This window comes from Tasmannia lanceolata, unplaced genomic scaffold (genome assembly GCF_043159265.1).
Source record: "Tasmannia lanceolata isolate RefF3 unplaced genomic scaffold, GAP_Taslan_0.1 ptg000013l, whole genome shotgun sequence".
Classification (NCBI taxonomy): Eukaryota; Viridiplantae; Streptophyta; class Magnoliopsida; order Canellales; family Winteraceae; genus Tasmannia; species Tasmannia lanceolata.
Window position 1 is genome coordinate 20,364,478 of NW_027518690.1, and position 13,746 is coordinate 20,378,223.

The 13,746-nt window shown below is 40.9% G+C and overlaps 1 protein-coding gene across 1 annotated transcript in view; it reads right to left on the reverse strand.

Annotated features, from left to right (window-relative positions):
• Window positions 1-11,976: 11,976 nt before the first annotated feature.
• Window positions 11,977-13,746, reverse strand: part of LOC143889937 (histone-lysine N-methyltransferase, H3 lysine-9 specific SUVH4-like) — an 81,285-nt gene continuing 79,515 nt past the window's right edge. Inside the window, exons 16-17 of the transcript XR_013255000.1 lie at window positions 12,522-12,568; window positions 11,977-12,411 (exon numbers count right to left, since the gene is read on the reverse strand). The gene's annotated coding sequence lies outside the window, so the exon portion shown is untranslated. The remainder of the gene's footprint in view (window positions 12,412-12,521; window positions 12,569-13,746) is intronic.

Below are 13,746 nucleotides of genomic sequence, written 5' to 3' on the forward strand. Positions count from 1 at the left end.
TGACTACCTTCCAGAACAAGATATTGTACAGCACATAAACTTCCATCTTTGGGAATTAGATTGATTACCAATCTAAAGATCCTAATCATCATTTATTGCTATCTTAGATTGGGCTGTGATTGCTCATTCAAGAATGTATATAGTATCTATGATTCTTTAGATTGGTATGTATTGTCTGTATAGAGATTCATTGAGATTGTATATTGTATCCGAACACACTATATAATGGAAACAAAGCCACCACAAAGGCACGCTGAATTTCTCCATCTTTTCTATTCTCTTTAATCTTGTTTTCTACATGGTATCAGAGCATATCTTTTACTAAAGTTGCCTAGATCCTTTCTCTCCCCACTCTTTGCAATGGCTGACCTCCCCATCTAATCGATCTCCTCCAACACTCCTGTGTCTGCTTTGTCAAGTTCATCCTGTCTCCAAAACTTCACTCCTTCTCTCTTTACTCACATTACTCACCTCGTCTCCGTTCGGCTTGATCAAAACAACTATTTGTTGTGGAGCAGCCAACTCCTTCCAATCTAAAGACCCTACTTCGATTTGTTGATGGGTCGACAACCCCACCACCTCGCCTGCTTTCCTCCTCTAATGACTCTGCCCCTAAACTCAATCCCGAGTACCTTACATGGGAGCGTAAGTTGGCTAAATGCCACCATGACCGAAGTGGTTCTTTCTCAGACGGTCAATCTCCCTACCGCTCACGATGTCTGGAGCACTTTGGAATCCACTTATTCCGCTCATTCCACTGCTCACATTGTCCATCTTCGCGGCGAACTTCAAGACCTGCGCAAAGGCTCCCTCTCTATTCTGGAATACCTAAATCATATAAAAAATATTGCCGATACCCTTGCCATTGCCCAATCTCCAGTTGACGATAATAATCTTGTCACCTATGCTCTATCAGGTCTTGGTCTTGATTATGCTAGCCTCACCACTGCCATCTCCGTTCAAAAACCTCGCCCATCTTTCAAAGAATTATATTCTATCCTCCTTAGCCATGAGCTATTTCTTGAGCGTACATCTCAAGTTCCTCGAGAACAAGTTCCAGCCACTGCCTTTGTTGCCACCCAATCTCGTCCGAATTCTCGTGGGCGCAACCGTGGCCGGCGTGGCCGTGGGCAAGGCCGAGGGTCGGCCCTGCGACGACCCGTTCCTCCTGCCAACCCTCACTCTGGAGTTCTTGGCCCTGCCCCCAATCTCATTCCAAACTCGTCTCCCATATGCCAACTTTGCTCTAGGCGTGGACATGAAGCTCTCCAATGCCATCGCCGTTGGGATCCCGCTCTCCATCCCGAGGACGTCAATCAAGCCCTTGCCGCCTTGAACCTCAATAGTATGGATCAGCAATGGTATCCCGACACAGGGGCCACTAATCATATGACTCCGGCCCTTAACACTCTTTAGAACCGCTCCGAGTACAATGGTAACACTTCCATATATGTTGGTAATGGTTCTGGTTTACCTATCTCACATATCGGATCCCTTAATCTCCATACTGATCATACTACTAACCCTCTTCGTCAAGTCTTATGTGTTCCTTCTCTCCGCAAAAATCTACTTTCTGTTGCACAATTAACACGTGATTTGAATTGTGTTTTCAAGTTTGACGCACACGGATTCGTGATACAGGACAGAACAACGGGGAAGGTGCTTCACAAAGGACTGAGTAAGGGAGGGGTGTATCCTCTCCTTGCCGACTTGACGGATCATAAAGCCTCTCATCAAGCTTTGTCGGCTACTTGTCTGGATGGTGATATTTGGCATCGACGATTAGGTCATCCATCTAACTCTATTCTCCGCCAGTTAGCTTCAAATAAACTTATTAGTGTTTCTTTTTTTTCGAGACATCTTTGTCCAAGTTATTTAGCTGGAAAACATTGCAAATTACCATTTAATTTAGGCTCTTTTCGTGCTTCTGCACCGTTGGAACTTTTGCATTCAGACTTATGGGGCGTGGCTCCTGTTTTAAGTAATTATGGTTATAAATACTATTTCCTACTTGTGGATGATTTTACGAGGTTCTCATGGCTATTTCCACTACACAATAAGTCTGATGTGAGTCAATGCTTTATTACATTTAAGAAACTTATTGAAAATGTGTTGTCTCGGAAGATAAAATCGATACAAACCGACGGTGGTGGTGAATATACGGGTCGTGTGTTTACTGATATTCTCTCTAACAATGGCATTAGGCACTTTATTACATGCCCCCATACTCCTGAACAAAATGGGGTTGCTGAGCGCAAACATCGACATATAGTCGAGATGGGGCTCTCCTTGTTAGATCAAGCCAACATGCCAAGGTCTTGTTGGTTGGATGCCTTTCAAACAAGTGTTTTTCTGATCAATCGCCTCCCAACCCCCATCCTCCGGGGTCGGTCACCATTTGAAGTACTCTTTGGCCAGCCCCCTGACTATAGTAGCCTGCGTATATTTGGTTGTGCCTGCTATCCCCTATTGGTGTCATATAATAAACACAAATTAGAACCCCGGGCAAGACAATGTATATTTATTGGATATGGAGTGCAACACAAAGGGTTCAAATGTCTCGACCCTTCCTCAGGCCGTGTCTATACCTCTCGCCATGTACGATTTGATGAACACTTATTTCCTTTTGCAGAAATCTCATCTCCAACACAGCCTCCACAGCCAACCTCCACAACTCTTACTTGGATGATGCCTTCATCAAACAGTCACCAACCACCTTTGGTACAACCCATCTCTGGTCCACCACGGTGGACCCGTCTGTCTCTTCTCCTTCCATTTCTATTGAGGACACATACTTCACCTCTATGGATGCGCCTCCAGACTCCATTGAGCCTTCTCCTTCTATTTCTATTGAGGACACATCCTCCTCCTCTATGAATGTGTCTCCAGACTCCCTCCCTTCTCATGCAGCCATACCTCCTCCAACAAACACTCACCCTATGGTCACTAGGCTCAAGGATAGTATTCGCAAACCAAAGGCACTCCTCGCCACAAAACATCCAGTCCCTCTTTGTCTTTTGACCGCCACCACCGCTCCTGTGGATCCTACTTGTTATAGCCAAGCCTCGCAACAACCTCACTGGAAGACTACCATGGCTAATGAATTTAATGCGCTACTCCGAAATCGGACGTGGACTTTAGTACCTCCTCCCTCTAATGATAATATAGTGGGATGCAAATGGGTCATTAAGACCAAACTGCGCGCGGATGGATGTATTGAACGACACAAGGCTCGTCTTGTAGCTAAAGGGTTCCATCAATAGGAAGGAGTTGCCTTTACTGATACCTTCAGTCCCGTTGTTAAGGCACCAACGATTCGTCTTGTCCTTGCTTTAGCTTGTTCCCATAATTGATCCCTTCGGCAACTAGACGTCAGCAATGCCTTCCTCCATGGACATCTCATGGAAGTTGTCCATATGCACCAACCGCCCAGTTTTGTTGATCCTAATCAGCCCAAACATGTATGCCGACTACACAAGGCTATTTATGGTCTCAAACCAGCACCCCGCGCTTGGTTTAATCGGTTCAGCTCAGCACTCCGAGAGCATGGTCTCCACAGTAGCCAAAATTATTCTTCGCTCTTTTTTCGTCATGGTGACTCCGGGACCATCTTTCTTTTGGTCTATGTTGCTGATATTGTTATCACCGGCATGATTCACATGGAATTACTACTCTTGTCAAGTTCCTCTCCAAATGCTTTGACATGCGTGATTTAGGACCTCTCCATTTCTTCCTTGGCATGGAAGTCCTCTGCACTCCACATACTCTTACTCTCACGCAGACCAAGTATGCCATAGATCTACTTCACAAGTCTGACATGCTTGGAGCAAAGCCAGTATCTACTCCTGTTGTGAGCGGATCCAAACTCTCCGCTACAGCCGGTACCCCTCTCTCTGATGCCACTATTTATCGGCGTATTGTCGGTGCTCTCCAGTATCTCACCTTAACTTGGCCTGACATCTCATATGCGGTAAATCAAGTGTGTCAGTTTATGCACAAGCCTACGACTGTCCATCTCGAGGCGGTGAAGCGCATTCTTCGCTATATTAAGGGCACTGTCGATCAAGGTCTTCAATTCATAGCTTCACGTGACATAGCTATTCACGCATTTTCTGATGCCGATTGGGCTGGGTCTCCAGACGATCGCCGCTCCACTACTGGTGGGAGCATCTTTCTAGGACCTAATCTCATTCTATGGTGTTCCAAGAAGCAAACCACTATGTCACGCTCTAGCACCGAAGCTGAGTATCGCGCTCTTGCAACTACAGCAGCCGACATATGTTGGGTCCAAGCCATTCTTTCTGAGCTGAGAGTCCCGTGTCATACACGCTCGATACTTCACTGTGACAATGTTAGCGCCATGTATCTCGTTGAAAACCCGGTCTTCCATGCACGTACAAAGCATATCGAAGTCGATTATCGCTTTGTTCGTGAAAGGGTTGCACGCGACACATTACAAATACAATTCATTCCCAGTCTAGATCAGCTTGCAGACGGCCACACCAAGGGACTCTCTGCATGCCGATTTGTTTGGTTTCGTGGCAAAGTACATGTGGTCTCCACACTTAGTTTGAGGGAGGGTGTTAACGGATAGTATCGTGGATGCATTCCAACGATATTTCCTTCTATTCTTGGAACCGTGACTACCTTCCAGAACAAGATATTGTACAGCACATAAACTTCCATCTTTGGGAATTAGATTGATTACCAATCTAAAGATCCTAAGCATCATTTATTGCTATCTTAGATTGGGCTGTGATTGCTCATTCAAGAATGTATATAGTATCTATGATTCTTGAGATTGGTATGTATTGTCTGTATAGAGATTCATTGAGATTGTATATTGTATCCGAACACACTATGTAATGGAAACAAAGCCACCACAAAGGCACACTGAATTTCTCCATTTTTTCTATTCTCTTTAATCTTGTTTTCTACAAGGAGAAATATAATCCAGGTCATAAATGCAAAAACAAGCAATTGTTTTTGCTTTTTAATGAAGATGAGTATCAAGAAACAGCAGCAATGGGCGTGGATGAAGATGAATCGTGCCTCACTCGGGTTCTTGATACATCCGAAAAGAACCCAGAAATCTCCTATTATGCCTTAACAGGCCAAGCTAACCCCAAAACTTTGAGGGTTAAGGCCCATATTGATGGGCGAATAATCATGGTATTAATCGATGGCGGCAGTTCCAATAATTTTGTTCAAGAGAGATTGGTGCAGTATCTGCAGATTCCAATACTTCATGGCCAGCAGTTTCAAGTTATGGTTGGCAATGGGGAAAGGTTGGAATGCCCAGGAATCTGCAAGAATATCGCTTTAAATATGCAGAATCACAAGTTTCAGGTCGATCTGTTTGTACTTCCACTCATGGGGGCTGACATTGTTATGGGCGTTCAGTGGTTGGAATTATTAGGGCCAATTATCTTTGACTATAAGAGGCTTACTATGGATTTTCAGTGGCAAGGTCATTCAATTCATCTACAAGGAGAGAATAGGCTCACTGAGGAGCCTATGCAGTTACATAGCTTCAAAAGACTGGCAGCAACAGCAGGGGAGGATATGTATTTCCAATTACAGCTTATCCAACCAGAGTTAGCAGAAACCCATCCTAATACTAATCTGGAGTTGACCAAATTACTGGACAGATTTATTGAGGTGTTTGCAGCGCCCAAATCCCTTCCTCCAATCAGATCACCTGACCATGCCATTCCTCTGAAATTCGGTACTGTACCGGTTAAAGTCAGACCATACCGGTATCCCCATTTTCAGAAATCTGAGATAGAGCGATTAGTAAAGGAAATGCTTAACAGTGGAGTGATTCAGCCAAGCCACAGTCCTTTTTCTTCTCCAGTAATCTTGGTGAAAAAGAAGGATGGCACATGGAGATTCTGTGTGGACTACAGGGCACTGAATGCAGTGACCATTCCTGATCGATTTCCTATTCCAACAGTAGAATAATTGCTGGATGAGCTACATGGAGCCAGGTATTTTTCCAAACTGGATTTAAGGTTCGGGTACCATCAAATTAGAGTTAAGATAGAGGATGTTCCAAAGACAGCATTTATAACTCATGAGGGCTTATACGAATTTCTTGTTATGCCTTTTGGCCTGCCCCATCCACATTTCAGTCCTTGATGAATGATGTGTTTAGGCCAGTTCTTTGAAAATTTATTTTAGTATTTTTTGACGATATTCTGGTTTATAGTAAAACGTAGGAAGATCATTTAACGCATCTCACACAAACCTTGCATATACTAAGAAGTAATGAGTTATATGCGAAGCGAAGCAAATGTTCTTTTGGTACAACTTCAGTCGAATATTTGGGCCACATTGTCTTAGCCGAAGGAGTTGTTGTGGATCAATCCAAGGTGACTGCTATTATTCATTGGCCAATTCCTCAAACTGTTGAGGAACTGCGAGGATTTTTGGGCTTAACAGGGTATTATAGAAGGTTTATTAAGGGTTATGCTCACATAGCATCTCCAATGACTGACTTGCTCAAAAAGGGGGTTTTCGTGGAATATGGAGGCACAGCTAGCATTTGAAGAATTAAAACAAGTAGCCTCTTCAGCTCCTGTCCTTGCTCTTCCTAATTTCGAGAAGCCTTTTGTATTGGAGACTGATGATTCTGGTTTCAGAATTGGTGTTGTCCTATCTCAAGAGGGCCACCCAATTGCCTACTTCAGTAGGAAACTCTCCCCAAAGATGCAGTCTGCTTCCACATATGTGAGAGAGATGTTCGCAATCACTGAAGCTGTTTATAAATGGAGACAATACTTGTTGGGACAGAGATTTGTGATCCAAACTGACCAGAAAAGCCTCAAATCTCTACTGGATCAAACAATATAAACTCCTGAGCCACAAAAATGGTTGACTAAGCTAATGGGATTCCACTATGACATTCATTACAGTCCTGGGAAAGAAAACATGGCAACGGATGCCTTTTCTAGGCAGCCTAAAATAGACATTCAGGACATGACATTGTCAGCTCCTTTATTTGAAATAATGGATCAACTAAAACTCCAGCATGCATCTAACCCTCATATCAGAGAACTCTTTGCTGGGATGCAACAGGAGGGTTATGTTCCTAGTGCATATACATGGTCTGCTGCTATGTAAAGGACGGATTGTAATTCCAATTGACTCAGGGTTGAAAACAAATTGCTACATGAATTTCACTCATCCCCAATTGGTGGTCATGCAGGTGTGGCTCGAACCATAGCTTGAATAGCCCTCAATTTTCATTGGCAATGTTTAAAGAAGGATGTCTAGAAATTTGTGGCTGAATGTGTCATTTGCCAACAAACCAAATCTCAACATGCAGCACCAGCAGGTCCCTTACAACCCCTGGCCATACCCGAACAAATTTTGGAGGATTGGGCCATGGACTTCATTACAGCCCTTCCAATTTCATATGGAAAAACACTTATCATGGTGGTTATCGATAGATTGAGCAAATATGCACATTTCAGCTGCAACAGTGGCTCAAGCTTTTGTAACAGATGTGTGTAAGCTCCATGGCATTCCCAAATCCATTGTTAGTGATAGAGATACAATTTTCCTCAATCGATTTTGGCAAGAATTATTTCGATTGCAGGGGACTACTCTTGCAATGAGAAGTGCCTACCACCCCCAATCTGATGGGCAATCTGAAGCTTTGAATCGTTGCTTGGAAATGTACCTCCGAAGTTATGTCTGTGACTGCCCCGCCCAATGGTCCAAATTTCTGCCTTGGGCTGAATTTTGGTATAATACAGCTTTTCACTCAGCTGCTCAGATGACTCCATTTGAGGCAGTGTTTAACAGGAAACCACCTACCATATTGCGGTATGCACAGGGAACTTCTTAGTTGGAAGCTTTAGATCAAGAGTTGTTGCAAAGGGATAGTGTTCTACAAAAGCTAAAAGCTAACCTCCACGATGCAACATCAGGCCAATAAACATAGACGCGAAAAACACTTTGAAGTGGGAGACTACGTCCTTATCAAGCTTCAACCTCGTAGACAGTCTTCAGTAGCACAGAGGACTTCCAACAAGTTTGCCCGCAGATTCTATGGCCCTTACTTGGTGGAAGAACGAATTGGAACCATGGCTTACAAATTACAACTATCTGACGAGGCTAAAATCCATCTAGTTTTCCATGTCTCCTTGCTTAAACAGTTCATAGGGGATCCATCAGTGACACATGTGGCCTTACCTCATTTATCCACATGCACTCAACCCCTTTGTCAACCTCTAGCTGTTCTCGAACAGAGGGTAATTCAACGGAAGGGCGAGGGCATCCCACAACTACTAATCCAATGGGATGGGTTACCACTCGAAGCTACTTCTTGGGAGGACCTCTCAGTTCTTAAGCATGATTACCCTGAGTTAAACCTTGAGGACATGGTTCATTTTCAAAGGGAAGCAACTGTAACAAGCCATGTAGATGTACAACCTGCAAGGAGGGTCAGCAATAGGAAGAGAGAGATGCCAGCAAGGCTTAAGGATTAGATGTAATAACAGAATCAGTTAGGAAGTTGGGAAATTAGTTAGAAACAGATAGGCTAGTACATGAGCTATAAAGGTGTAAACAAGGATAGGAATGACAGGAAAAAATTGTAGAATTTTACTCTTTCTGTAATTGGAGGTTCTGGTGCCTCGAAACCAGTTTTCTGTTCAATTGTTTTCAAGATTCAAGATACTTTCGTTCTTTCTTTTTTCAAGAAGTTCTTGTTTCCTTCTTTCTTTCAGCAAAGTTCATAACATGTTCGCCCCGGGCTGCGAGGCTGGCCCTCAAAGAAGAATCCAGGGCACTCGGTTGGTCCTCAAGGCTAAAGCTCTCGACTAGACAACGACGTCAAATCCTTTGGGGAAGTGCTCGAAACACTCGACTAGTCTGCGAAGCGAGAGCAGTTGTCTAGACCGCGAGGCTATCCCTTAGTATCCAAAGAACTCAACTAGTCCACGAGGTGAGGGCACTCGTCTAGTCCGCGCGGCTGAAGCACCCGTCTAGACCACAAGGCGTAATAAGAATTCTTCCCTCAAATAGAATGAGACCAAAAAATAAAAATAAAATGTAAATTTTAATCCAAAAAATATAATTAAAACTTCATTCCGACTAGAGGGGAACCAAAATACCACCTCTTGGGGCAGGAATCAGATTCCAGAGTTTTTTTCTCACTAATTTCCCTGGTCTTAGTTCAACTCCTTTGATTCCACTCTATTTTGACACGTCTGAATTGGGCAAAATTGAAATCAGATCTCGATTCCAACAATGCCTTCCACAACCGGAAGAACCATAAAAGAGTAGTAATTGAGGGCTTTTTGGGAACTCATCTTTTATTTTGCCCGTTTTATTTGCTTCAAAATTTTTGCGAAAGACACCCTTTTTCTGAACAAGTTAAATAATAGAATATTGATTGCAAGAGAAAAAAAAACCACCCTTAAACCATGGCTATCCAATGCAATCTGCTTAAACGGGTAGCAACAGTAGCTTGCATATCACCCAAAAGTAGTAACTCGTCCTTTGTTGTGCAATTGTATTTTCAAAAAAAACTAGTACCAAAATGGGTCCCACTTGAGTAGCGTAAACTAGTTTAGATAATTATGCTTTTTAGATTTGCTCTTTAGTTCGTTGGAAATAGTAGTCTTATAGATAAGGGTTATCTAGATTGGTAGTAGGAGTTTTAGATGGAGTGCTAAATATGTTTTAAATAACGTGTAAGCAGTCTTTTAAAAGAAATGAAGAAAGTTATCCCAAATTTGTGTTTTTGCACAGGAGGAGGAACGACCTTTCCCTCGAAATGGGTCTCGCTGATCTCCCTCTTAGAAGATCAAATCAGTTGCGAACCGATTCGGGTTTGTAACAATTAGTATCAGAGCAGCACGATCTGGGCCGTAGAGAAGAAAATCGATGGAGCAATGGATCCGTGGGATGATACGATTAGGGAGATCAAAAGGCACCTAACTTCCATGAATGCCAAGTTCAACAAGATGGCACTCTCGCTTGGCATGAAGATAGAAGAGCCCCCATGTTTGATGAAGTTGAATAAAAAGTTCAATGAGAGAATCGTCGAGAAGGCTTGTGTGATGAAAAAGAAAAGAAGAAACAGAAAAATAGGAGAAAATAAAGAAAAACAAAGCAGATAGAAGAAAAGGCGAAGAAGACAAACACAATCGAAAGGATTCTCGCCCACAACCATCCGTCCGTCAAAATATAAATTACTTCAAAGAAGCACAACCAAGGAGCTTCGATGATATCGTGATAACTAATCAAAAGACGAAGAGAAGAAGAAAATGAGCACAAAGGAAAAAGACTTTCGGAAAACGCACATGATCTGATTTTTTCACAAATTGGTTCTCAATCTCCAATCTTGAGGACAAGGCTGATTTCAAGGCCGGTGGAATGTTACATACCAAAATGGGTCCCACTTGAGTAGCGTAAATTAGTTTAGATAATTATGCTTTTTAGATTTGCTCTTTAGTTCATTGGAAATAGTAGTCTTATAGATAAGGGTTATCTAGATTGGTAGTTGGAGTTTTAGATGGAGTGGTAACTATGTTTTTGTAACCAGTCTTTTGAAAGAAATGAAGAAAGTTATCCCAACTTTGTGTTTTGCACAGAAGGAGGCTGATCTTCCCTCTAAGAAGATCAAATCAGTTACGAACCGATTCGGGTTCGTAACAAAAACACTAGAAAGACACCATTTTTTTGTGGTTCGTAACAAAAGCACTAAAAAGACACCATTTTTTTGATAGTACGATATTGGATTACTTATTGCAAGAGAAGAAAAAAAAAGAATAAGGGGAATGATATTTCCCCTCTCTGACGGATAAAATTCCCCCCTTTAACGTTATTCGTTAAGTTTTAAAGGCAAAGAAAAACATTAAAGGGGGTGAATTTATCCTCAAGTAGTGAACGATTCTCACATGAATCATTAAAGGGGAGATTTTATCCGTTTCGCGCAGGGGATATCATTTAGCTATCCATGCAAAAAACAAAAAAACAAAAAAGAAGAGTGTAAAGTCAGGAAAGTCATTTATATGTATTAAAAATAGAAAAAGAATTACTAGGTCATTACATTTTAGAAGACATACAACAGATCTCGTGGTTAAAAAATTACAAAGCATACACCGTTAGTAACTGAATGCGGAAGAAGAATTGTTAATTAAGAAGCAATAGCCAAGATAATTTTAATAATGCCTGCCACTAATCCCTCCAAACTTCTTGAAAACTCCCTTCCTTACTCTTAGCCTTCTAGCTGGCATAAAGCACTAAGTAATTTCTCAAGCCATATTGCCCATCAGGAATTCAATTTGTAAGCTGAACTGTGCATTGCCTGGAGGTCTTTTTTTACTCAGTTAAGCTCCATTGAGAAACACAAAGTTGGTCAGTTGGGGAGTTAAGAAGAAAAATTCTTCAGCGTTTCAACTGTGTAGCCATATAAAATTGCTCCTTCACTCATGGATGCAGCTCGGCGAGTCTTTTTCCTGCCCTGCTTTTGAACTTGCAATGAAAGTCCTCATTAGAAAATTGCAGTATTATGACAAGAAAGTGTAACGACTACCCTCGTTAAATCTATAAAGTTATTTTTAAACTGTAAATTCTAGACCATTGAATCAAAAATTTAGGGTCGAGATTATCGATTTGTTTCGTCCTTCCTTGATTATCTTGGATCATACGATTTGAAAATCAAGAGCCCTAATTTAATTCAATAAATAAATGAAATGGCTTCTAATTATAAGATTTTCCTTGGGAATTCTTGTACATGGAAAATCAAGTTAAAAGTGAAGAATAAATAGCAGTAAGAGAGTTCCACGTTTTCCCTCTTGTGGGAAAAACGAAAAACGTGTGCACTTTCTTTCTTTCTTTTTTTTTTAAAATCCATTGTTATAGTAAGTCTTGCTATTAAATTAATCTAACGTTCATAAAGCCATTTAATATACATAATTAGGGTCATTTGATGGCTAAATTAAGAAAGCTAGTAACGTTAAAAAGAAAAAACGGAAGATTTCTATATGGAACGTATAGTTTGTGGAACCACCATCCTTGCTTTGAAAATCTTAAAAATCCCACCAAATCAGTTACATACCTTAGTGTTAAGATCAAAATCAAGAGAAGAAAAGGGGAAAGAATACAGTCAGAGAGAGGAAGAAAAAGAGAGGCTCGGATGGTTCTTAGCCGGGAAACCTATCGTGCTTCTTCGTCTTCCCCATCACCAGCCGAGAGGTATGCTTCTTTTGAGTTTTACTTGAAACCCTTGATCAATAACTACTTGAAATCCCATGGCAACTTCTTCATCAAACTTTTGGAAGCCATGGAATTTCATCCCCAACCCTGTATGCAACGAAACCCTCTTTGTTTATTCTTCAAAACCCACTTCATTTCCACGATTTTTCCATGCCCAATCTCACGCTCCAAAACCTGCAAAAAACCCACATCAACATTAAAATAAATATAGGGTTTCTGCAACCAAGAAAGCAAGATGCAAAGAGAAAAAAATAAAAAAATAAATAAAGTGATCTATACATTACCCATTCCATTTCCGATTTCTCCATGCCCAATCTCACGATTCCATCACCTGCAAAACCCACATCTACGTTTAAAAAAAAAAAAAAAGGGTTCTGCAAACCAAGGAAGCAAGATACAAAAAGGAAAAATCAAATAAAGTAATCTACATATATTTATGCTTGTATGAATGTACCCTCGAGTCTAAATCTGGAAAGGACACAGTACATATGTATGCGTATAAATGTTCTTTTGAATGGTAATGCGTATAAACTAATGTATACGTGAAAATTTATGTATAATAACTAAATAGACATGGTACAGTTTTGATGTATAAATTAGTGTATAAACTAATGTATAAGAACTGGGCAGACATGGTACTTAAATATGTAGTATGTGATTTTCTCGATCTTGTGGATATATATTCTATGTATAATCCTCCTCAAATCCTTAAAAATGTCACTTGTATCAACTAAATACTTGAATAACAGTTGACCCTAACAAATAATAATCATAGGTTCCTCTTGTATTTGATTTTATACTCCGATTAACAGCTGGGTGTATCTTTAATAGAAATCAAAAAAATTTCATCTGTAGGCTAATAAGTAAATACCGAATGCTTTTCTAAGAATTAATGAAATATGTCCACTTAAAAATAAAATAAAATGAGTAAATCCGTATATTAGATAAATTTCAACTGTTGATCATATCTAAATAGATGTAAGTGTTTTCGTATGTAAGCTAAGACAGGAATTGGCCGTCTTTGTTGGACATACAGACCCTTTGAGTGAAATTTTGAATATGCCAGTGAGATCTTAGTATATGTATATCATCCTTGCCAGGTTATCAATCTTCCCACCTCCTCTAGGGGGCTCGTCAATTTCTTATCCACAAATCTAACTTGAAGGCAGGTGACAGCTAGACCTTGCTTTGTAATGGTTTCCAATATAATTTGTCTATGCAATGTAGCTCTACTTATAAAAGTTTGTCTTATTAATACCTGCTTAGTTTAATTATACTTGCTTGCCTGGAATAAAATGAAATGAGATGAAAAATAAATTGTTCTAAACCTTATGTGAAGGAATGCAGGAAAGGAGACAAAGGTAATGTACTTTAAAATCCCTAATTGCATATCATACATGGGGGAGAGTGAAGGAGAAATTAAGGGTGTGGTGGTATCATCCTGGGACCTAAGGTCCAAAGGCCAACGCGAGAAGCGTGTACAGCCTTTCGTTGGCAAACCATCCAAAG